The sequence below is a fragment of the Gymnodraco acuticeps genome, unplaced genomic scaffold (assembly GCF_902827175.1).
Source record: "Gymnodraco acuticeps unplaced genomic scaffold, fGymAcu1.1, whole genome shotgun sequence".
Taxonomy (NCBI): Eukaryota; Metazoa; Chordata; class Actinopteri; order Perciformes; family Bathydraconidae; genus Gymnodraco; species Gymnodraco acuticeps.
In genome coordinates, this window is record NW_022990271.1 from 6,074,138 (window position 1) to 6,100,065 (window position 25,928).

The 25,928-nt window shown below is 39.4% G+C and overlaps 1 protein-coding gene across 2 annotated transcripts in view; it reads left to right on the top strand.

Annotated features, from left to right (window-relative positions):
• glceb (glucuronic acid epimerase b) overlaps positions 1 to 25,928 on the top strand; it is a 64,971-nt gene that overhangs the window by 23,954 nt on the left and 15,089 nt on the right. Inside the window, exons 1-2 of one of the 2 annotated variants that reach the window (XM_034221184.1) lie at positions 8,029 to 8,099; positions 12,831 to 12,936. The gene's annotated coding sequence lies outside the window, so the exon portion shown is untranslated. Of the gene's footprint in view, positions 1 to 8,028; positions 8,100 to 12,830; positions 12,937 to 25,928 lie in introns of those variants that run through there. The other variant, XM_034221183.1, reaches the window with a different exon arrangement.

Below are 25,928 nucleotides of genomic sequence, written 5' to 3' on the forward strand. Positions count from 1 at the left end.
TTCGTGACCTAGTTCGAATGCATCGTACTCTCAATACGATGTGGTGTAGCCATCGTGTGGCCTTCGTGTGTCCTGCGGGTATAAACTACTATACAAAATCACATCTTCGTGTTGCCTTTGTGGTTCGGGTGCCATCGTGTGGCCTTCTGTAGGCATCTTACTTGCTTCGGCTGTTACGGCTGTTGACCAAGTTCAGGGCCATCTTCGTGCTAAATTCACAATTCCATATTTGTGTGTAAATTTTGGGACAGTGTGACGCCAGCCTAAGGAAACAGTATCTAGACATTCCCACACCTCTCATTTCTGCCCCCTCACTCCCAGAAGAGGATAGACCGAGAACATTTCAGTACATTTGGGTTTCATATCTACAGACTCCTTTTTTTTTTTTTTTTTTCTAGTAAGGAAGCTGTGGCGCCAGGCATGTAACTTACTTATTAATGCTCTAAATGTGCTCTGCATTTGGACATTTCTGGAAGTGAGACAACCGCATTACTTGAGTCTGTTATGAGAAATGACCTGAAACATTATGGTGTCCCACTTTCCTCATTTTTCTATTTATGTCTCTCCCGTGCAGTCTTCTCAGCCAGATAGTCTTGACATTTTAAGAGTGAGTCGCTCTCATTGAGGCATAATGATATATGCATATGCGGAATTGTGAGAGGAACCTGATCCTCCCCCCTCTCTCAGAAGCACTTTGTTCCCCTGTCTTTATTTCTTCATCCTGTCATATCTGCTAGAGATTGAGAGATACATACCATCAAAGCCTTTTTTTAAGCTTCCCACTCTCTTGCAAAATCCTTTTGATTTCCGACACCATGAGCTGCTTAATATTCCAAACTAGTCGGTGGCCTTTTCAGAGAACTAACAAGGTTCTGAAGATGCAAGTCTTGTCTTCATGTGAAAGGCAGCTGGGGCACAGCCCTCTGCTTTTTCGGAGCTCACACACCGAGGTGTCTGTGCTGCCGACAAGTTCACAGTTGTTCTCGGATACACAGAGGCCGGCTGGAGATGTTCTCATGTCTATGGACTCAGAACAGTCTCATAATACACACATGCACACAGAAGGATTCACACTTGTATTTCATGATCCGCAAAAGGATTCAAACTTGTATTTCCGGATCCGCACTTGTATTTTTCAATGCACACACAAATGTGTTCCGTTTCATATACATGTAAATAAAATCCAAATACAGAAAAAAGTTTTACATGTGTATTTTTGACCCACGCATATTTGTTTTCCGTTTAAAACCTCTGCACCTGCAAACACAAACCGCTTTCTGTGCATGGATCGCTATGCATTCGTGTGTGGGTTTTTTGAGACTCTCCTGACGGTCAGCCGATTCGTACTTGTAATTTTTTCTATCTATAGCCAATCAGATGTCTCCTTCATTCTAAGCCAATCACATGAGCGCACCCCCACGAGGGTAGATTTCTTGAGTTCATGACGTAGCGCTTCATGTACGCATTTTGCGCAGTCCGGAGCTGACAGGTCCATGGAGCCTGCCTGCAGGCGCTAATGTCAGGACACCTCCACTATGGAGTCAGATTTGGGTCAATATTCTAGCGCGTAAAACAAGCTACTCACGAGCGGGAAATGTGCTTTTACACGCGCATAAAATGACCCTCGCGCGCAGATTAAACCCCCGCGAGCGGCTCTGCGCCCGCGAGCGAGAGAGACAGCCCTCTTGCTCGCTCGCGAGACTATCAGCCTCGCGGAGTCTGTCTACGCGCGCGTGAAAAGTTTCTGGCACTTGACTTTGATTGACAGCTGCCAGGAAACCCGGAGTTGCCAGGTTTGATAAATGCCTGAACTACCAAGAGCCGAGGAGTGACGGCAGCAAAATCAGTTGGACGAGATTGAATGGTAAAGTTGTCCATAAAAAACTATTATATTCGTAAAGTGTACAGCTAATATATATATATATATATATATATATATATATATATATATATATATATATATATATATATATATATATATATATATATATATATAAATTAATTTATATATATATAAATTAATTTTATATAAAACAATATATTTTTGAGTGCGCTGTATCTGTCGAAAATTGCATATATATATATATATATATATATATAAATTCATTTTATATAAAACAATATATTTTTGAGTGGGCTGTATCTGGCGAAAATTGCATATATATATATATATATATATATATAAATATGATTGGTTGTAAAAATTGTTTTTTTATTTGCTTGATACAAAAGGACATTCTTTATAACCAATTGCTTTATTATCACGCATCTGTAATATTTGTATGCTAGAACTGTTGTATTCTTTTTGAAAAATAAAAAATAAATAGCTTACTTGTCATTCATTTGTATCCTTAATTATCCATCCAACAATCTCATCACTATATTCCCTCAGCTGAAAGTCATTTACAACAATAGTTTGCTGAAGATTAAGTTTGTTTTAACCAAGGTGTAAGGTTTTTTTAGTTGTGATTTTATGAATTATCTATTCTGTCAACATTTGATGAATTAGATGATTTCTTAATGACATATTGTGCTAATGAAATCCTTGTAAATAAATGTACAATGAATGTATTCTTGCATTCGATTTTTTTAATAAAAACCATATCCACCACCTGGTACTTCCAGTAATCGTCATTGACACACAATGTGCAGATATAACACAATCAAATGTTAATTCTGGTTAAAGAAATATAACACAAAATGTGCAGAAATAACAAATGAGTGTGTTCATCTTGGTTACACATTTATGACACACAATGTGTAAAATGTGCACATTGTGTGTTAGGGGCATGTAACACATTTTGTGTGTAAAAATGATTTACACATAAATAAACACAACACGTGTTGTCCCTGGCCTGAGCACACTCTGTAGGTGTGTTGAAATTCAACACATGTTGTGTCATTTTTGACACATCCCTTCTAAGAGTGTACAGCAGACAGTAGCAATTTGACAGATACAGCCCACTCAAAAATATATTGTTTTATATAAAATTAATTTATATATATATATGCAATTTTCGACAGATACAGCCCACTCAAAAATATATTGTTTTATATCAAATACATTTATATATATATATATATATTAGCTGTACATAGTTTTTTATTGACAACTTTACCATTCAATCTCGTCCAACTGATTTTGCTGCCGTCACTCCTCGGCTCTTGGTAGTTCAGGCATTTATCAAACCTGGCAACTCCGGGTTTCCTGGCAGCTGTCAATCAAAGTCCAGTGGCTCCGCCCCAAAGTGCCAGAAACTTTTCACGCGCGCGTAGACAGACTCCGCGAGGCTGAGGCCGAGCAAGAGGGCTGTCGCTCTCGCTCGCGGGCGCAGAGCCGCTCGCGGGGGTTTAATCTCCGCGCGAGGGTCATTTTATGCGCGTGTAAAAGCACATTTTCCGCTCGTGAGTAGCTTGTTTTACGCGCTAGAATATTGACCCAAATCTGACTCCATACTCCACTCTCAGTACATTGCCACTTTCCGAACAGGAAATGCACGCAAATACAATCTTTTATATTATTAAGGTACAGCGCCACTTTCCGAACCATTGATGAATGCTTGTGTACACAAAAACGGCAGGCAAAACCGTTTTTAAATATGTGTTTCCTGTGTGGCGAATATAGCTGCTTTATTTATGTCTGTATGAAGTTGTTGTGAGTGTGGAGGGAGCAGCTACAGGTTAGCTTAGCCTAATCGATCAGTGCACTACGAAGCCAGTGCCAGACAGTGAACTGTCAACGGGGGGGAGCCCCGCCGGTCATTATCGGCCGATATTCACTCTTAATAGTTTGATCGGTGCTCTCTATAAAGGCCGATCAGGAGAGCTGGATCTGATCGATATGGACATAAACGCGAGTGAAGTATAACCGGACGCGAGAGAGATCAGATCAGCTGCTGAGTCTGACGGAGACACGCTGCTCTGCATGATCACCTGAAGCTCCGCCCTCTGTTTAGCGAGCTGACCGGACTGCGCAAAATGCGTATATAAAGTGTCATGAACGCAAGAAATCATACCCTGGTGGGGGCGCGCTCATGTGATTGGCTTAGAATGAAGGAGACATCTGATTGGCTATAGATAGAAAAAAGTACAAGTACGAATCGGTTGACCGTCAGGGGAGTCTCAAAAAACCCACACACGAATGCACAGCGATCCATGCACAGAAAGCGGTTTGTGTTTGCAGGTTCAGAGGATTTAAACGGAAAACAAATATGTGAGGATCAAAAATACATATGTAAAACTTTTTTCTGTAATTGGATTTTATTTACATGTATGTGAAACGGAACACATTCGTGTGTGCATTGAAAAACACAAGTGTGAATCCGGAAATACAAGTGTGAAATGAATCCTTTTGCGGATCATGAAATACAAGTGTGAATCCTTCTATGTGCATGTGTGTATTATGAGACTGTTCTGAGCCCATATGTTTCTGTAGGCCTACTTGTTCTACGGAAACAGAGGGGTTTAGGCTGTTGACGGTCTTATTAGGCTATATACATCCATTGGTTGGTTTTGTGGCACATTTGTAACGCTGTGCCAATCCTGCAATTTCCCCACAAGTGAAAGAGTTGACATGCTGAAAACCCAACTCCTGTAGCCCCGGGGGGCCTGGGGGGATTGTCCCCCAGGAGATTTTTTTAAATACTAACATAAAATACACATTCTGGTACTCTCTTGAGAAGAAAAATAAATAAATCTATTACTACACGACATATTTAAAAAAAATGAATGCCATTTTAGTTTTCTGTTACTTTGTTCTGAAAGCTGAACGCTGCTCCTCACTGAAGAGGGAAGAGGCTGTGAATTACTTTACATTGTGAATAAGGGTGGATAGCCCCCATTGTTCTGTGTGTCAAAATGAAAGACAGCCCACACACCTATCAATCATCAAACCGTGGGGTCTTAGTTCATTACGTGTTTTCTATCAACACGTAATGTTGTATCGATTATAGAGATGTAGCTACTACAGCAAAAGTATTCTCCGTCGGGACTTCCTGCAACAACACCACGCCGTTATTCTGATTGGCCAGAAGACATTATCAAAGATGTTCTATTGAGAAGACGATCATTACGTGACAAAAGTTTTCAAAACCGTTTCTAGTCTTCGGTATTTCCAGACAAGTGACTACTGAAATCAATCTTACTAACTGCTGTCTGTGCAATTTACTCCGCGAGTTGGCGGGCTTTATTTTGCTTACTTTAACATCATTTTTCGTGGTGGGGCTAAGGTGGGGCTAAGCCATTTCTTGGTATGGCTGTAGCCTACCCCAGTACCCTGGCGCCGCCACTGAACATAATAATAAAACAATTAAAATGTTTTATTCAGCCCTGATTTAAACAGCGGGCCCAAATCCTGGATGGGCGGGCCCAAATCCTGGATGGGCGGGCCCGGCCCCATGGGGCCCGCCCATGACGCCGGGTCTCATCATCATCGTCATCGTCATCCAGTTAGTTTATTGGTTCAATACAGCATATATCGAGCACTTTCGTTGATGTTGAGGTACAGGCTATACGCCACTTTCGGATCCCGGGGGGAGCAGCTGGCAGGCAGGCAGGCAGGCAGGCAGGCAGGCAGGCAGGCAGGCAGGCAGGCAGGCAGGCAAGGCAGGCAGGCACTTCATTCATCCCAAATTGTGAAATGTGTGGAAACAAGTATAAACACAATAACATTAAATACAAATGAAAGCAATAGACAGGAATATATGCATATACAGTAGAAAGGACACGATGAATATTATAACATTTAATGTAAACCTAAATACGGTGCTTTTCTACAGATTATTTTTATTATTCAACATCAACGAAAGTGCTCGATATATGCTATATTGATCCAATAAACTAACACAAACTAACTATCACTATAACATGATGATGATGATGATACAGAATGCATCTAACGTTCCGCTGTTCATCATAATAAAAGAACAGAGCATTAAACAAACCATCATGCTCTTACTTTGAAATCATGCGGAAATGTCGTCATCAGCAGGCCATCACGTGGTTTCCGAAAATAACCGAGTGACACGAGTAGAGTTTAGCCGAGACCGGCGGAAAATATGTCTCAAAATTCCGTGTGTGTAAAAAGACGATCCACAAGCAGAGATTTGAGATCCGCAAGCGCATTTTTGGTCGACAAATACAAAATGGATTCACAAATGCCTGATCGAAAGTTGTAAATGTTAAAGAGATATTCACAGATCTTTTTTTTATTTGTGAAAATATTTAGCGTATTTGCAGATCAGTTTTACATTTGCAAATTTATTTGTGAGTTTGCAAATCTTTTAAATGCATTTGTGGATGGTGTTTTACATTTACACATCACATATTTCACAAATTATTTTTATGTTCACACAAATAATTATGAGACATATCTATGCCCATAATTAAGTCTCATGTGGACGGAAGGTTGGTGGATATAAGTTTCCAACTTTTCTTTTGCATAGTTAATGAGATAATAAATAATTCCTGCGCCTTAACCGGTTTAGTGCTGATGCTAAGGGTTGTTGTGTGTGTATGTTTATTTTCTGCTTCTGTGACTTATTGCTGGAATTCGATGGTAAAGTATTTCCATTGCCAGCCCCTGCCTCCAAGCATGAAAGCAGAGTTCACTACAGAGAGCACCGAGTCTTGACAGACACCAATGGTATTTACTCAGCTTCCAAAAACTTTTAAACTCTTCTTTACTTTCATCTTGCCTCCCACTCCAAGTCATATTTTTTCATCTGTTTTTTTCCCGTGAAGAGTCGTATTGCTAAGCAGGAGTGGCTCCCTGTGTTTGGTACTGCGCTAGCTCCCTGCCTCCGCCTGTTAGTGCTTGTTGCCTCACCCTTTAAGTCTGTCACTCTGAACTGATATTACCATGATCTATCGCCTGAGTGCAAAATGCAGCTTTAAGTGTATGTTTACCTTAAGAGTAACTAACTTATGAAGCTACGGGTGTTGTGTGGAAGTTTTTTATAGTGATTTCACAAATGGAAAAATTGTTTCTGCATGGGAAAGAAGAGAGCAAACAGTGAGTGAACAGCTGCATCCAATCTGGGCGCGAGTTGCTGCAAAAAAAATTCACAGGCACAAAAAGGGAGCGACACAGCCCCTTAAATATATGCAAAGCACCACCAAATAACTTCAGAATCCACTGTCTACATCCCTGAACACTTGTGACAACCACAACGCATCTCCCAGCATGTGATGCAGACCCACTGAAACCCTCTTTGTTCTCCAAATCCAGTGTGAAAATTACCCTAATGTGTTCAGAGTTGGGAGAGGTTGGCAGTAGGCCCGGTGCTTTGGGAGAATATGCCTAGCATTGGGGACTATCTTTGGGCCCCCAGGTTTGTAACTTTTTTTAAGGGGATGAAGTGAAGATTTTGGCTTTGTATTGATTTTTGTTCTTGCAAACTTCTTTGATAAAATTACCCCAGATTGTCCCCTTTTTATTGCTTTTGACTGATCTTCATGAACCTGTTGAGTAGTAATTTAAATGTCCTTTTCCAAAGGCGTTTGTTTTATGTTACCTCAGGTCAAAAATGCATAACATGAATTGGCCTGAAAAGAGACACTTGCTCCTTTGTCTCCTTTTATCACAGATTATATCTTTTAAATGCATCTTTTTGTTTCTTTATTTTAACCTAAACATACACAACAGAGTATACTGCACACAATCTTTTTGACAATTCCTTATGTATGAAAGAACATCACTTGACAAAAGAGCAGGCATCATTTATCCAGCAGCTGCCTTAACACTGGCTTGTAATACAATTTGCAGAAATGGGTTGATTAATTAATTAAGAAAAAAAACAGCAGATTAATTTAGAAAAAAGTTGTTGGTGGCAGCACTAAACTCTAAATGGTGCCACTGGTTTGTGTGTGCATGTGAACAGGCAGAGTTGATTAAATGTGAGATAAGAAATGATCACATTTAATCAGTTCGCTCCGGCTCTGCAAGCAGACATCTCGATTGATTGAGCTCTCCACTTTGCAGACGTAGACTTCTTGGAAATGGCTTTGGGCATCAGATGGTCAACGATTGCTGGCACCATGGTGGCATCAGTGGTGCGATCGTTCAGTGTTTGGCCAGCCATTGAGTCCCTTGAGAAAATGTACGTATAATGAATGCCCAACAGATGGGTCTCCATCTCTCTTTTTACCCCAACTACAAGTCTTGATAGATGGCTGCTTGTGTCAGGATGGCAGCAAATGAGGAGCAACTAGAATAATTAATGACCTAATATCATTCTCAGTCAAGCTGCCATAAAAGAGATATCCTCAGCCTAATGCTCAAAATGTATTCACAGGAGAGAGCCATAAAGTTGATGTTCATGATTCATATGCGAGTTGTCAGCCCTTTGCTTTAGAAAGGTCGATTGAATGGGAGAGTATGTAAAGGCTATGAAAATGGTGTCAGCGCAGTGCTAAGCTCGGAGAGCCACATGCTAAGCCACCTTGAAGAGGAGCTGGAGTGTTTCTTTCAACACCCTTGATAACACACCCTTAAGAGATTAAGTCTATAATTCATACTTTGCCCTGGTTCAACTTCAACTTTGTAAATTAGATGCCTTTCATAATGTTTGCGAATATGTTTTTTCTTGTTGCCGTAGTTATTCTTAACAGTAGTTTACACCTCGCAGGGCTCGACAGTAATGGTTGCCAGGTTGCCATTGGCAACCATTCGGAAAAAATGTCAACCACTTCTTGGCCTTTGGTTGCCATCAGTTGCACGTGCATTGGTGTGATTACGGAGCCAGAAAGCGATGCACGTTTACTCGGTGCGCCGTGTGTTTGTTTTACAACAAATGGAGAAACAAATTAAGTTATTTGACTGTGGGGTAAAAAGTTCGGCCAAACCGTCAACATCTCAAACGAATGTTCAAAGTGATTCAACTGATAAAGCGCAAGGTGAACACGAACAAAAGCAAAAAGGACATTTGTAAAGTCTTGGGAGGCGAAATATATATATATGTATGTTCTGCTCCGTTGTCCATTCACTTCCGGTAAACGTTCCTTCAAAATAAGAGTCCCGATCTTATTACTACCAAAATAAAAGTGCACAACGAAACTTTACCATAGAGAATATTGGCATAAAAATATAATCACTTCTAAAAAAAGGAAACACATTTTAAATATAGTTAGACATATTAAAGGTAATTTACAGCATTAATAATTTATATCAAATTCTTAACTGTGAATGGTGTTAATTTATTTAACATTAGAAGTGTATTAGTCTGGCTAATCCAAGACTTCAATGCTGAAGGGCCAGTGGATCTATGGTGGGGGTCAGCACAGAGGTCAAGAAAACTCACATTTGAAAGGGAGACAACGGATGACCAAGAAACTAGTGATCTGTGAAGAACAGAACAACAGCTGCATTACTGGTGTTTTGTATACCAGCAATTGAGGGTGGACAAGTTTCCTACCACTTAAGTTTCAAATAAATGTGTTAATTACTTATTGTAAAGGATTTGAACATTATTTTGTGTCACATGTTCATTATTAAGTTGATGTATAACTGTATAGTATCTTAATTATTTAAAATATAAGGTGACTAATGGTCGTATTGTCATACTGATATTCTGTACAAACTGTGAAGTCCACTGAGACAAATGTAACATTTGTGATATGGGCTGTAAAATAAACATTGATTGATTGATTGACTAAAAATGGCAACCGTATTTTCAGTTTTGGCAACCAAAAGCTGATGCCTGGTTACCAGCCTGGCAACCACTTTTAAAAGTTAGCGTTGAGCCCTGCCTCAGCAACAGAAGGAGCTTATTCCTTGTAGAATATGTAAGTAATGTTGGACCTTTCTATTTTAGATAGATAGATAGATATATACATACTTTATTGATCCCAATTTGTGAAATCATTGTGTTAAGAAGCATCAGTGTGTTCAGACATTAAATTAAAACACCATCATTTGTGATAAGGAACATGAAGTCCTAACCAAAATATATTTGTTTACATATTGTCAATATTATACATATGTCATAACAAAAATACAATAAACCGGCAAATTAAAAGTCAAATTCAAGTCATTTTTACTAAAGAATATCTTGTTATATGCAGGTTTTTGTTCCAGGTTATTGGTGAGCAGAGCTGCTAATCAATCACCTGCTGCAGACAGATGCTGATGCATTGCGTCTCATTATGAATGTAGTTACAAGATGTCTAAACAGTCACCTCACTCATTAAATACATGGACTTTGCGGTGTGATGTATCACCACTGCATCACACAGAGCTGTCAGTGTATTAGGTTTAATTTGGCTAAAACTAATGAAGTCTAATGCATAAATTCTGCAATAAGTCTTACCTCGATGAACAATATAATATTCTGCTCTGAAGCTGCTCTTTCACCTGAATCATCATTTAGGAGGCTGTTTGTGATGTTGTATTTCATTATACTTATAATGCTCTCTAATATTAACAGCGCCACAAACTACATATCCCAAAATGATCATATAGTTAAATCAGCACTTCTTTTAAACCTTTTCAGTCAAAACTTTACAAAGGTAAGATGTTTTGCAGGTCTCTTCAATGCATTGTAACTGATTGAAAACGGTATGCTTTTGTTATGTTGTTGCTTCAAACATATATCAGAATCAGAATCCCTTTATTCGTCCCACAGAGGGGACATTTGCATTTGTTACAGCAAGAAAAGAGCCAAAGCGTAATATTAACCAAGAAGCATGCATAAAAAAATATGAAGGATACAATTGTCTTTTTGGAAATTACAACATAAAAAATTATATATGCATACTCTCAGATAAATAAGTGTATCTCTGTTGCATTCGAAGAGAAGTGAAGAGATATTCTTAATTAAGAACCATAATGGTACATTCACAGACTCTACTACAGGGACTATGAAGTGTTTAGTAGACCGCAGATAGCCCTGCCTGTGTGAGGGTCCTTTGGTTTTACACAGATGATCATTATTTTTGAATGGCCCAAGATAACAGTATGCATAAAATAATATGTTATTCATGACTTCTTGATTCTGGTCTCGGTATAAGTGCATGCCTTTTCAAGTGCTCAACTTCGATGTTTCTTAAGCCCACACATTTGGACAGAGGAGATTTCTAGAATGAAATGTCGCCTAGAAAATGCAAAGATAGCAGGAGCGGTGCAGGATAAGCCCCAGGAATAATGAGCTGCTCTGGGCTGATGTTTACTCTAATTTTCTACTTCTCCCCATCTGCCTGCAGCACACCTGCCTGAGAGCAGCATCAGTACGCCCATACAGGAGCCGGGGAATATTGATTAAAACTGCTGACATTTCTACTTCTTCTCACTCCGTCTGGGTACAACATGTGCCGTTTTACAGATGAGGGCAGGTTACACGAACACAGAGCATAATTACATCAGTAAAACATTTAATTTATCTCGTTTTTCAGAGCTTCTACAGTACAAATTGTATTTGTGTAATGTATCTACAGGGTTAATATATATTATCTTAAATCATTTGCTTATTTTGCAACAGGTGGAGCACAGAAAATCTGATTAGAGACCAAAAGACTGGACAGCTTTTTGCTCATTCTGTAGATACTTATATGTGGCACACAAGCTGTTGCGTGTTGATGGCGTGTAGATGGAGTTTTTGTCCAACTAGGCACCAGTACTCAGTTTTATTTTACCGTCACACTCTTAAGCACCAGTATGCATTATTTTATAACATGTTTTGTCCATTCCTTCCTGCCCTTTTCTTCACATTCTCTCTATCTACAGTACTTCCTCTTAAAGCCTTGTACAACTGAAGGGGTCCATGTACTCACAGAAGGGGCCCAGCTGGTTTTATTTCTACAATATCTAATTTTAGTGCTTTGTCAATACGCACATTTCATAAAAAAATCTATATTCTCTATTTGATGTGGCGATTTAGCACCTTCTTTACTTTAATAGCCTGTTTCAACAGGAGCTAGAAATACATTGGTGAGATTAATTGCAGAGTAAAGTATCCGTGTCACCCTCAGTGCATTTGCACTGATTGATCGGTTGTACATTAATGATCCTGCTGTCAGAAATCCTATACATTTGTCGCGGCTGCAATTACAATTATGAATTTGTTTCCTCATCTCATTTACAGAGCATCAATGACAGAGTCTATGGATTGCTGTTTAAGGTTATAATCAGCTACAGTGGGAAATCATTGCAATTTTCTTTTTTCCTTCTGTGTTGAAAATCTGTGTGTGCAGGAGAAATCAATCATAATTAACCTCCGGAAACATTGAGTGTGGTAAAGGTTTCCATGTGACGGATATTCAGCCTTATAAGAAGATGATCCGATTACTGTTGATTTGATTATCCTGTATTATTGTCTAATTCTTTAAATTGAATGAGTCTCATAAACATGCAAAAGACCAGCAACACTGTTTCTAATTTTCTGCCACTTAAAAGATTCAAACAAAACAATCTGAGAAGGAAAAAATACGAATGTATTGAACTGCTCCTAACTCATAGACAAACAACTTGACACGTGGGGGAACAAGAAGACATTTAGGAAAAAACGCTAAAAAGGGAATCAATGGTCCAGGGGCGCAAGCCAGAACTTCAGTCTTGTTTAATGACAAATGATAATACTTGAGTAATCTCATCAACTTCAATACAAGTTTAAGAGATAATTTATAGATGAATACGAAGGGAAAAGATGCTAAAATTTTAAAGACAATATCTAGAAATGTTTAGGTTTATATTAAGGCAAATATGCAGTATCTTTTAAATCACATGCCTACACTAAGATTGTCTGTTGTCCATGCAAACAACAGATTTGTGTTCTACCTTTTTTATAAACCTTTAAGCCACGATAATTGAATTACTCTTTCTCCTCTGTCCTGTTTAGGTGCTGAGCAAACGGCTAGCAGAAAGTACGAGCTGTGGAAAGACTCGGAGGTGAATGACGACAGAATGTCAAGCCAGTTGACCGTTTCTTTGTGAATGGATTAGAGGTCAGTGGAAATCTCATTTCAGAATAAATAACAAGGTGTATCAACAGCACAACCTCTTCTGCATGCCAATTTGTCTGTTAAATCTTAGATTTTCTGCATGCTCTAATGTCTACTGTGAAAAATGGCCCAGTCTAGCTTGCATGATGAAATGATAAGCATTGATGTTACAAGTCCCCCAAAGCCCTGCATTCCTCCTCTCGTCATCACTGAATCATCTTTGGTAGAACGAGGAGAGATGGACCTCTTTGAACTAATGGGGTTCATTATCTTGTACAACACGGGTAAATGTGTGTGTGCATGAAGAGGCACACACCCCCATACAGCACTGTTATATTATCTGGATAATAACACACCACTATATCGTGGCTGATATTTTAAACAGCTGTGTCACGGGGTCAGCGTGTTTTTAATCATCTGAAATCATCAAACAGCCAGAGTGTGACATAGTGTTCAACTTTCTTGGTACCATATACTCATTACTTACATATGGCACAATTTATTTTACAATCTGTTTAACAGTCATGCTTTAAAAATGTACATAAATGCAACATGGATTACGAACATCCCTCTTTAAAATGATTGGGTCAGTTATTTGCTTACATCAGCTCATTAAATCCATTTCACATAATATTGAGTGATCTGATTCTCACTACAGAAAAAAAGATTTAGTGCATAAACACAGTAATTATAATGGAGGGATAATTAAACCTCAAATGAACTGTTGTACGGTGTCATTTCCTCCCTGCTGGAGATTATTCTGTCTGTATTCTAGTTGCAGCACTTTTATACCATGTGCCACTAACTTCTACTAAAGCAGGATTTCTAAGCTTTTTACCATCCTTTGCCAATTCCTGATTCTTAGATCCACATTAGTTTCCTGGTTTTTGTAGGACAAGCAGCTGGCACGGCTGCCTCTAAAACGATTCAGAAAGGTCTTGTTTATATATTTCTCTCTTGTCTCCTCTCCATTTGATTAGGAGTTTGCTTAATCCCTCAGTAGGCCTCAGTTATAAGCTCTCTGGTAATGACCTGTTTAATCCTCCTACTAGAGATAAAACGCACAGGCGCATTAACTTCAAAGCAGTTTACTCACTTCTCGTCTGCCTCTAAACAAAGCCCTATTATCGAGCAGTGATGCAACTGTACTTCCTGTTCTGTTGTGTTGGTTTCGTAATCTGAGCATCTGCCTGCCCTTAAGGTGACAGAGGAAGGCAGGTGGACATAACCGATTCATGTTAAAGATAGACCAAGCTCAAAATCACTGCATTGTGAACATTTGCCTTTGTCACTCAAAACTAAAATGTTGGTTAGTTAAAGTTAAATGTTGGTTAAAGTCCCTTTTTTTTTAAAAATAAAATGTAAAGTGAGAAATGACTACTCTTATTCCGCAATGTTATTGTAAACTGAAAATGTTTAGGTTTGGAATTGGTCTGCAACAAGTCATGTGAAGGCGTCACATTGATCTTTAAGGAAAAGCAATTGTTCTCTATTTTCTGGCACTTTCTAGCCAAAATAAGTCATCGAATAATTGAGAAGATAACAAGTGATAGTTGCAATATTGGTGTCATTCGTTTTGGAGACTTTTAGGATCATTTTAGCAACACTATTTTAAAAACGAGTCTCAAATAAATACATCGAAATAAAAACAGTCTTAAAGAGCCTGTGACAGCCTCCCAACAACTGTTGTGCAATGAAATATTGGGCTACTAGTCATCTCGAACCGTCAGTTTAAAAAAGAAGGTGCGATACCGTTCCGATAATTATCAATAATTTCGAACATCGCGGGGAAATTCCTTCGACTCATTTTGAAGTTTTGGGGGAAGCCGGAAGTGACGTCAATGCGGGAACGCTTCACTGTGCGGCGAGAGAGCCAAACACGGACAACGTGTGTTGTCATGCGTAGAAATTGTGAATTACTGAGTTTAGGCACGTTAATAACGTTGTAATGAAGTTGACTACAGTATATTCATATTTGTCAGTGCTTTCATGTCAATTCGGCGAACATAAACATAAATGATCGTGGTGAAGATGATGATTAAATTAGGATTAAAAATCGGTAGTGAGAGCTGCTGAATTTCCTCCCGTAGGATGTGATATAAAAACAAATCGATTATTTTTGTAGTTGTAAACTCAAGTGGATTAAACTACATTTATTAGTGCTTTCATGTCAATTCGGCGAACATATGATACATTAAATGATCGTGAGGATGATGATTTAAAAATCGTTTGTTTGAGCCAGTCTGCATTTCCTGATGAGAAAACAAACCGATGCTTTTTGTAGTTGTAGTACACCAACATGGATTAAACGTGTGTTTTTTTTACCACAATGTTGGGGAAATTAATGGATAAAATGCACGGATTATTATTATTATTCCCACTCCGATCGGGACACCAGGTCCACCGTTTCCCCACAGCGAGGCTCCCCCCGTTGACAGTTTACGTGGGCTGGGTGCAGTGGCGGACTGGCCATCGGGACGAATCCCGATGGGCCGGTACCGAAGTGGGCCGGTCGGATAAGTCACTAGCACTCCCCCCGTTGACAATTTACTAGCGGTACCGAAGTGGGCCGGTCGAGAGTCCCGGGCTGATTTTTAGTCCCAGTCCGCCACTGGCTACATGACCGTATTATCGCCCATATTCACGCACCTAATTCCTAATCTTCTAACAGATAAAACATAAACCGATCCTTCAGCCTCATATGAGCTCTCAGACACGTTCAAAATTAAACTGTCATCGCTGTCTGAGCTTGCTGCTGTGTGCGCCATCGTGCGTTTACATGCAGATGCTGGGATCCTGAACGGTGCAGCTGGAGCGCTGTGCCCGCAATGACGTCACACATAATTTGGCGGGACTTGAAGAATCCCCGAGAAGATCCAGAATATGGTCAACATTGAAGGGCAGATTAATGGTTATCAAAGTACAAATATCCAAAATCAGTTCAGTAACGATTTTCAAGGGGACAATATTTACTCAAATTGATGGGTTTGGATGATGGGGGAAACTCGTGTCACAGGCTCTTTAAGTTAATTCATATAGAAAAATAGTATTTCCAACCAACCATACAAGCTGTGTTCACATGCCTGCACACAAATATATTAATCAATTGATCTCACTGTTGATAATACTATATTCAAGTTTGTGATTTGCATTGAAGTGACTGGTAGATTAAAGCAAAATTGCAATCTTTAGACCAGGGGTGGGGAACCTCCGGCCCCCGGGCCGGATACGGCCCGCGAGACCATTTGGTGTGGCCCTCGAGGTAATTTATAAACACACACAAAAAAGAAAAAAATTAAAGAAATCTAGGCCGCAAAATAAATAAACAAGTGAGTGCCTGTTTTTCCTGGCCAAGGTCAGGGTCCTTGAACACAACACAAGCCTAACGTGTCATCACGTGGTATATGTCTCGTCTGACAGGGGTGTAGTTCTAACTGAGAGCACCAGAACGCCGCTCCGCAGTACCCATAAGGAGCCGTACACATGCTGCAGTTTTTTGCGTGGCTGTGTCTTAGTTGTAAGCCCAGTGGCGATCTGTCATACTGATCATACAGTCAATAACTTTGTTGTTATTAGCATCTGGTTAGCTAGCTATGCTAACGAATATAAGAAGCTTTTTCTACAACCAGTGAGGTAAAGGCACATCTTTATATGATCATTATAGTTATAAAAAAATAAGAGAATAAAGTAAACAGGTATAAATACTATATTACAGTAAAAAAAAGTTGTTATTAATAAACAAGAATACAGTTTGAAAGGGGAGTGATTTGTAAAATATCCATAAAGAAAAAGAAAATCTGCTTACAGTTCTGTTTCATCTGGGTGTTGAGAGATGTATCCATAGATCTCCTAATGTTGCTCTCAAAGTGCACCAGATTGATGCTTTTAACTTCAACATTTAAAAAATCTTTAGGGGTTAGGTGAGGTCCCCCCCCCCCCACTAAAATCATGTTCACATGGATAGGAGTCTAAATACATTTGCACACATCTTGTGTCCATATCTTTCTGTTTGGGTGGTCATGCCACAACCGAGCACGTGCATGCATGCATGAGTCATGGTAAAATATCTGGATTAAGAGGTTGCTTTTTCTTTGCACAGCATGAAAGAAAGGTGAAATGAGTGGGCTGTGATTTTAGTATTTTTAAGCAGAGGTCAATAATTTGTATGGCTCTCGGAGGATGTTGAAAACATTGAAATGGCCCTTGAGAGGAAAAAGGTTCCCCACCCCTGCTTTAGACGATGCAAAACACGACACAATTGTGTATCACGATATACTTCATCACAATCTGATTATTTTAAAGGACAATAAATAATTCAGTCCTAATTATGAACGTTCGCAAAAATTATAGCAACTCTACGTGCATAAATGGCTGTGGCATAAAGATGAAAGCTGTTTTTCCTCCTGTCAGTTGTTGCTTTGAATTCACCCTGAAGAGCTGAACGGTATCATACTCAGGCTCACAACCACAACAGAAACACACACACAAACAGAATCCCATCTCCACAGGAGCTAACATGGCTCACAGCTTCAGCATAAGCGGATAATTTACAGGCAGTCTCAAACCTCTACCTTAGTTCACCCGTGGAGAGGAGCAGTGAAAATGTCAGGAGTTTAGTTAGTGCTACAACACCTGCATCTCTCTCATACACCTGGCTTCTGCTCCAATAGCTCCCCAAGGGTGGCTCACGAGCACTCAGCTTTTATTGCTGTGATGACTGCTCATGATTTTCACGCCAGAGGACAGCAGGATATAAAAAACAACTCCATTCACGCGCCCCGCCGCTCGCTGCAGCTGCAGCTTCCACATGCTGTAAAGACGAACATTCGGCACTGGAGACCAGGATAAAGATTAGCAGCTGGTTTGACTTGAAGTGCGTTTAACAAGGTCACAATGCTGTTGTAGACATTTCAAATCACAAGTCTCTCTTCAAAACATCTTTTCCCGTCACTGCAAAACAATCGTAGTATTTAGTGCCTGCTAGAGTTTTTTTCCCAGCCTTGTACCTGGGGCTTTGGGGGATAAAAACATACAAATATTTGCAAGTGTTGTCTATGTCAGGGAGAATTAATACGCATATATGAAGCCAATGGATCACTTACTGCATTTTAAAAAGCTACATTCAGGGCACCCAGAGGTTTCTCATACGTTATAGTCCATCGCAGATCAAAGGCAACTGCTCACAATCAAAGTCCAAAGCCTTTGCCGATCTGCAGAAGCAGCACAAAAGACCTCTGGAATTCTGTTTTTCAGTAAAGCTGACGTTCTTTCGCGGAGCTGCTGCATAGCGTATAACTGTCAGCAGTATTATGTAGAACTTGTCAGCTAGAGACCATTACGCTTTTACAGAATTTCATTGAATTTGCAAGCCGTCTGTAATTGTCAGCTTTCTACACAATCTGTATGTAGCTTTTAGTAGTATGAAACACAAAGACAGTGCCCTAAACATTATTTTGTATGAATGAATATTATTCGTTACATCACGAGAACTGTTAGTTATAAGTAAGTTATAAGTATTGTTATCATTGATTCATCTGGTGCTTAATTTCTCAAATGCTTAATTGTTTAGTCCATCAAATATATTAATGATCACAGGTCTTATCAACAGTATAATGATAAAAGGGGCATTATATTACATTACATTTAGCTGACGCTTTTATCCAAAGTGACTTACAATAAGTGCATTCGACCAAGAATCATATACTGTAAGTACATCAGGTTTCATAGCCAAAACACATGGGTTAGGGTTTCTGCCCTTCCCTCCTATCTTTATGTTAACAAAAACATAGCCACACATACTCTGTGAAAGTGTGGCATGCCTGTAAATAAGTAAATTGAAGAACAGTTTAAAAAACACATTCCAGGATTGTTTTAAAATGTAAAAATATTTATTATAACTTCCCTTTTTAAATGGCAGCTCAGTGAATGCCAGGTCATTCATTTTATGCTTATTCTGGAATTGGAAGAAATCATCTAGCCCGAGCTTCCCTAACATTATTTCTGCTCATAATGAGGGAGGAGAAAATCACCTGATGTAGTCACATCTCCACATTTTATGTCAAGAGTGAGGTTATGTCACAAAAGTTGAATACGAGTATCTGGTTGCAAAAAAAGTACTTGATATATTTCATTAAACAATCTCACGCCAAAGCTTTTTTTAAATGTGTTTTTCTGCCGTGTAGGGTTTGATCACTCAGGTTTTCACAAAGAATATGCCAGCATGGAACAATCTAAATCCTCAACAAGCCCCTGCCTGTTATTTCAGACACTTTTCAATTTCCTGAGGCGGGACACTGGGAGCACGTAAACTGAAAAGCTGCTTTTGTTTTCAGTGCCTTTTTCCTTAATCTGTCAACCATGGAAGACTTTTATTCCCCAACACGATTGTCTTTCACCTTCTGTCCAGTTGCTTCTGTGTCTTTTATATTTTATATGTCAGTGCAGTCTTCTTTCCAGATCAAAACAACATTTTTACCAGAGGGATTATATCTGCAACACCTGCTGAGTCGAGCTGATAACAAGTGGATTACATAAATCCATATCTCATAAACAAGTCCTCATACCTTAAAGATAAAAAAAAGATTATGCATGAGTATGGTTCAAAGCCTTTTTCTGATCTTTCATCTCTGTATAGATAATCTAAAAAAAACATACTTAAAGGTTGTGGTTAAGGTAGGAAAGGATTGACTTTATGAAATAATATAAATAAAGTGGGTGATGGTAGGTAACTGTATGATTACATTTCGACACGTTGTGTTCTCCACTATCCACTGACCTCTTCCCAACAGTTTCTGTGTTTGTGTAACACACCACACACATCCTCTGTGTGCTACAGCTCATTCAACAACTGAAAAGGTTGCTTGTCAGGAAAACCAAACACAAGTAATCATAAACTTTCAACAAACAACCGGTGCTGTTGTTTTTCTGGGGAGAACAGACTCCAATAGATGTAAATGAATTTGGGTCGAAATGCATCAGAGACAAGGCAGCCATTGTATGAGCAACTAGCTAAATGCTACTTGTTTGTCTCGCAATTAACTTTCTCATTTGTGGAAACACATTATAGAGGACATTAATAATAGTGTTAAATGTAATTGTTTTTGTCAACCAATTTAATAGCACATACAACAACATTTTACAATGTTATATGTTGGATAAAATAGGAGGTTGTTGGCTCTTCTGCCTAACAAGGGATTCAGACCAATAACAGCGCTGCATTAAAACACAGGGGGCTGTGTTGGTGGGGGGTTGGCTTTCCAAGGACCAGGAATCCAGTTGGATGAAACAATTAATGCTTTCAAAGGTTTATCAGATGCCAAAACCTTTCCTATGCAGTTAAGGATTTTACAACTCTGTTAAGTCTTGATGGCAGCAACTATTATATCTTTCGTCGCTTTTATCACAAGCTAAACTTGAAGGGCACTCGAAGAATGTAAACCTCCGCCAAGTCCATTTCCATAAGTGAATAATAATGTGTGTATCCACCCATTGATTTGGATATGCTCCAAAATGTAATGGTTTATTTCTTGACCTATGCTTCACAATTCCACTAAGTTTCATTAAAATAAGGCCTTTAGTTTGTCTGTAATCATGCTGACAAACCCAAACAAAAACAACTTCCTTGGCAAGGTACCAAAAACGTTCAGGTTACAAATCCACCAGGTATGTGGGCAGGCGCATATTTGTCCAAGCTTTCGAGTAAATATTATAATTTTTCGGACTCCACTTTTTTTTACAAGCGTCTGGTTTCATTGCTGTCCTTTTAATCTGTATATCATGTTTTCCCCATAAACTCTATTAAATATAAAAGGGATTCAAATAATATGATCAGCACAAAGTATAAATCAGCCAAGTTCAGACTGCTTTCAACTCCCTGGTTTAGAGCCCGCACCGGTTTACAGACAGGCTTAGTTTAGATCAGGTTTAAGATGGTCTCATGTCCGAGTTCACTGTCCCGTTACTACATGGCTACGAGATGATTAGTCCCTATCTTTTCAGTTTTTGTCGTAATAACCAATTTGTAAGTGTCTTCCAAATACATAAATAATTAATACATTCATTTTAATTTCTCCATTCTTCCCAAAAAATACAATGTACTTCAATGTAATGGTCTCTCTCTACTGCACGGTCTCTCTTCTCTTGCTCTTCTTTAAATGACATTCTAGTTTTAGTGGGAGTTTCAACCTCTAGAGCTAGTTTCAATCAGGTGGTTAATGGGAAAAAGCTTTGACTGTGCCAGCATAGAAAGATATGATTTTGAACCAAAAAAAAGGTGAGTAACCCTTGTCAATGGAGACATGACATTCCTCTTCCCATGTGCTTAATGTTGTGTGTAAATACATTCGGGAAGGGACATGGCTTTAAACTCGTCTTGTATTCAGTGCGTGGCTTTACGATACTCTCCGTGCTGCAGTGCTTAAGCCCATGTCTATCCACCCTGAGCCTGAGCTCAACAGCAGCAACAAATCACTATAAAAATAACCAATTATTTATAGTCGCTTCGTTGACAGAGGACGGTCCTACTTATCTTTCAGGGTGCAGTCCCCAGGCCCTCTGCCACGCGTTTCCAGCATTGTCAGAGCTCCTGTACACCCGGTCCTTCATCACTGCACTAAGCAGCAGCAACATTTCTCTAAATTTCCGCGATGTAAGACAATCATTAATCAGAGATGCAGGCTATTTTTCACCACTTACTAGAACAGTAGATAGATCTAGATTTGTGGTCTTTTGAAAAGGGTTTAGTTTTCATATGGGAATTTTCCTTTTTGCATATATGGGTGGACACGCGAAGCCCCATTCCTACAAAATCAAATCCAAAAGTCAGTGTTTAGCTTTACCAGTTGACATCCTAGAACTTAATATAGCAGGAGGGTATTTTTCACCTACAACTTGCACTTTCTCAACATATACTTGTTGAAGCAGTTTTGAAGTTAACTTTCCTATGTAGTAAGAGACATTCACTTTGTTCAAGAGGCTGCTAGCACTATAATTTGACTCTGCAAAGCTGTAAGGCAAGGCAAGGCAAGTTTATTTATATAGCACTTTTCAACACAAGGCAATTCAAAGTGCTTTACAAAAAATGAAAGACATTAAGAAAATGGCATTTAACATTAAAAAGAAAAGCTAATAAAATAAACATTAAAAGAAAAAATACATGGATAAAAGTTACAGTGCAGTCTAAGATATGAATAGTTCAATTAAAAGCAGCGACAAAAAGAAAAGTCTTCAGCCTGGATTTAAAAGTAGTCAGAGTTGCAGCGGACCTGCAGGTTTCTGGGAGTTTGTTCCAGATATTTGGAGCATAATAACTGAACGCTGCTTTACCATGTTTAGTTCTGACTCTGGGGACAGAAAGCTGACCAGTCCCTGAAGACCTGAGAGATCTGGATGGTTCATAATTTAGCAGGAGGTCAGAAATGTATTTTGGGCCTAAACCATTCAGTGCTTTATAAACCAGCAGCAGTATTTTTGAAATCTATTCTTTGACACACAGGAAGCCAGTGTAAAGACTTCAGAACAGGAGTGATGTGATCCACTTTCTTAGTGTTAGTGAGGACTCGAGCAGCGGCGTTCTGAATCAGCTGCAGCTTCCTAATAGATTTTTTAGTGAGACCTGTGAAGACACCATTACAGTAGTCGAGTCTACTGAAGATAAAAGCATGGACAAGTTTTTCCAAATCCTGCTGTGACATTAGTCTTTTAATCCTAGATATATTCTTTAGGTGATAGTAGGCTGATTTAGTAACTGTTTTAATGTGACTGTTGAAACTCAGGTCAGAGTCCATGACTACACCTAGATTTCTGGCTTTATCTGTTGTTTTGAACATTGCATACTGAAGCTCAGCGCTAACTTTTATACGTTCTGACTTGGCTCCAAAAACCATTACCTCAGTTTTATCTTTGTTTAATTGGAGAAAGTTCTGACACATCCAGTCATTGATTTGTTCAATGCACTTACTCAGTGTTTGAATTGGAGCATAGTCTCCTGGTGAAATTGTTACGTACATTTGTGTGTCATCTGCATAGCTATGGTAACTTATTTTGTTGTTTTTCATTATCTGAGCCAGTGGTAGCATGTAGATGTTAAAGAGAAGAGGCCCCAAGATGGAGCCTTGAGGTACCCCACATGTCATATTTGTCAACTCAGATGTGTATTTACCTATAGAAACAAAGTTGTTTCTGTCCTTTAAGTAGGATTCAAACCAATTTAGAACTGTTTCCGAAAATCCCACCCGGTTTTCCAGTCGGTCTAGTAATATGTTGTGGTCAACAGTGTCAAACGCAGCACTGAGATCTAATAATACTAACACTGAAGTTCTGCCACTGTCTGTGTTTAAGTGGATGTCATTAAAGACCTTTACAAGAGCAGTCTCAGTGCTGTGGTTTGGACGAAAGTAGGACATTTCTATCTTCCAATTAATGCACATGAATTGAGCTGACCTTTGCTAGTGTCTAGTTTAAGGTGGGATATTGAAACGAACTTGGGGAATAATGATTTTCCTCCCCCTCCCTCTTTCATCAGAGGACCGGAGTGTCGTCAGTGTAATAGTGAATTCTTTGAGCAGTGAGCTGTAATTAGTGTGGAGGAGGCGACCTCGGTGTGTGTATTGATTTCCAACTGGCTTGGTGAAAATACCAAAAACACAGAGGACATGAAAACGTGGATCAGGACTGAGTCATCCAGTTACGTGTCTCTTTTACCTCATTCACACCAACGGTGTTTCAGGGCCAGTTCGGAGCTTGAAAAGCACCGGGTTTTCCTCTTCACACCGCAGCGGAGCAGCCTCTTAGCTCCGGAATCCGGTTTGTTTCAAGCACCAAAAAATTGTCCGGCCAGAGCAAAAGCACCGCTTACGTGCGGGGCGGGATCAACTCCTGAACAACAACAAAAAGCCGGCGTTGTATCCAGTTTGTACACAACGATGGAGAAATTTAACAAGCAGCAGTGGTCCACTGAAGAGACCAGCTACCTACTGGGAATCTGGTCTTCCGAAGAGGTACAGAGGAAGCTGGAGCACAATCGGCCATTGTTGTTGTTGTCGGTGTCAGCTGTGAGGGGTTTCCGCGCGGTTTGGCTTTATGAAGCAGGCACCCAAACGGTTACGTCATGACGCAAACGATGACGCAATGACGCAGCACCAGTCGGACTCTGGGCGGTGTGAAAAGAGCCTCCGCTAAACCGAAGAACCGGTTCTGAACCTGAAAAGCTCTAGCACGGAGCTTGAACCGGAGTTGCGTTGGTGTGAATGAGGTATTTGCATTGTTAGAAGTCTTCATTTATATACAATTAAGCCATCGACAACCTATAAATAAAATCGGATTTTTGCAATCTGAGCAAGTCATATCACTCCAATATTAAATGTTGAATGCTCTACCTAAAGTTTAAAAAGAGTCCAGAACATTTCCGTGAAAATGAATAGGGGTATAAATTGAAAATGCACAAAACATATCATCTGATATAGAAGGAATATAAACGATCATGTTGTGACCGTAACCTTTATGTAAAAGAAAATGTTTGGGTTTGGAAATGTCAATATACATTTTAATTGCAAGTTGGAGTGTAGACCTTTTTGAAAGGGTAATTGGGACGATGTAAGGGATCTGGGCTCAGCACTTAAAAACAATGTAATAGTTAAACAAACAATATATAATGTGTCAATAAGTAAGCTTTAGTGGTGCCTGTTGGTCGTTTTTGTATTACCGTTGGACATAGCAGGGCCAGCTGTCTCTAATTATGTTTGCCAGATAGAAGAGTTTCTGATCAAAAGTGAATTCTGAGCGCCTTCAAACAAGAAGTAAAAAATGAAGGACGAGTAGATTAGACTTATTGCAGACGAGGGTTGTTTGTTGGTTTACAAATAAGAGACATGCGCACATGCTGGCAACTAATGCATAGTCCTAAGCCTCTAATTGTTTAAAAACGTGCCATTTAGTGGGACGGACCACACTGAGTGGCGTTGGCTTCCTGTCTTCATGTGCTTCTGACTCATTTTCATCTAGACAGACTTCTCACCAAACAACAGTGAGCAAAAATGTGTGTTTGACACAAATTACAACTTGTCATCTATTTTGAGAAATGTTCTCCAAGCAGCATTCTCTTGGGTTTATGTAATTTTTCACTAAATAATCACTAGATAACACTTGCACTGTATGCTGTTGCTCAGTGTAATTTCCATGTAGCTAATTTAGATGTTTATTTTGGTTGTTCTGAATTATAATTGATTACTACTGTCCTTGTTTAGTGTAATCACTATTATTATGAATCAACTCTCACTGATATAGAAAATAAAATTAATTGTCAAAGAACAGTGTGGTTGTGTCACTCATACACTTATCGGTCTAGTCTATTCTATGGGATTAACGATTACCCAGCTAGATCTCTCCTGATTTATTTGTATATGGATGCATGTGCATAACAAAGACTTCAAACATGGCCCGGCTATAACAGGATGAAAGGACATATTCTTAAAAAAACGATTTTATTCAAAGCCTGACTAAAACTGACACTAAGTGGCGTATTGAAGTCTTAATGAGTCTGTTTCCACTGCTAAACATTTGACTCTTTGTGAGATTCAGACCCATTGTAGCTGAAAGAACAAGCTATGCACTGTGCATACGCAGCCTGACCACTCACTCAATGTTCAGCTTTTGAAGCTTCGGCGGAAGCGTCAGCCAATCAAATCATATGCCAGTACAAGCTCTAGCCAATCAAACCGTGTGCTTGTGGGTCCGGAGCGGGATATTCATGTGATTGGTTGTTGGTCGAGTTTCAGACACGCCCACCGGCAAGCTTCAACGCACGCCGCCGTGTGGACGCTGCGTCACTGTAGCGTTAGTCCAAATCCTCCCACAATAAAAAAAGTATCTTGTAAAGTCATGGCTCCAGGTCAGGGGTAGAGGAGTAATATGAGCTGTGAAGTGAAGGCAGATTCAACAGATAAGCTGTTCTTCATGGATTTTACGTCACTGTATTTACATTTGCACCTTTTTCCCAT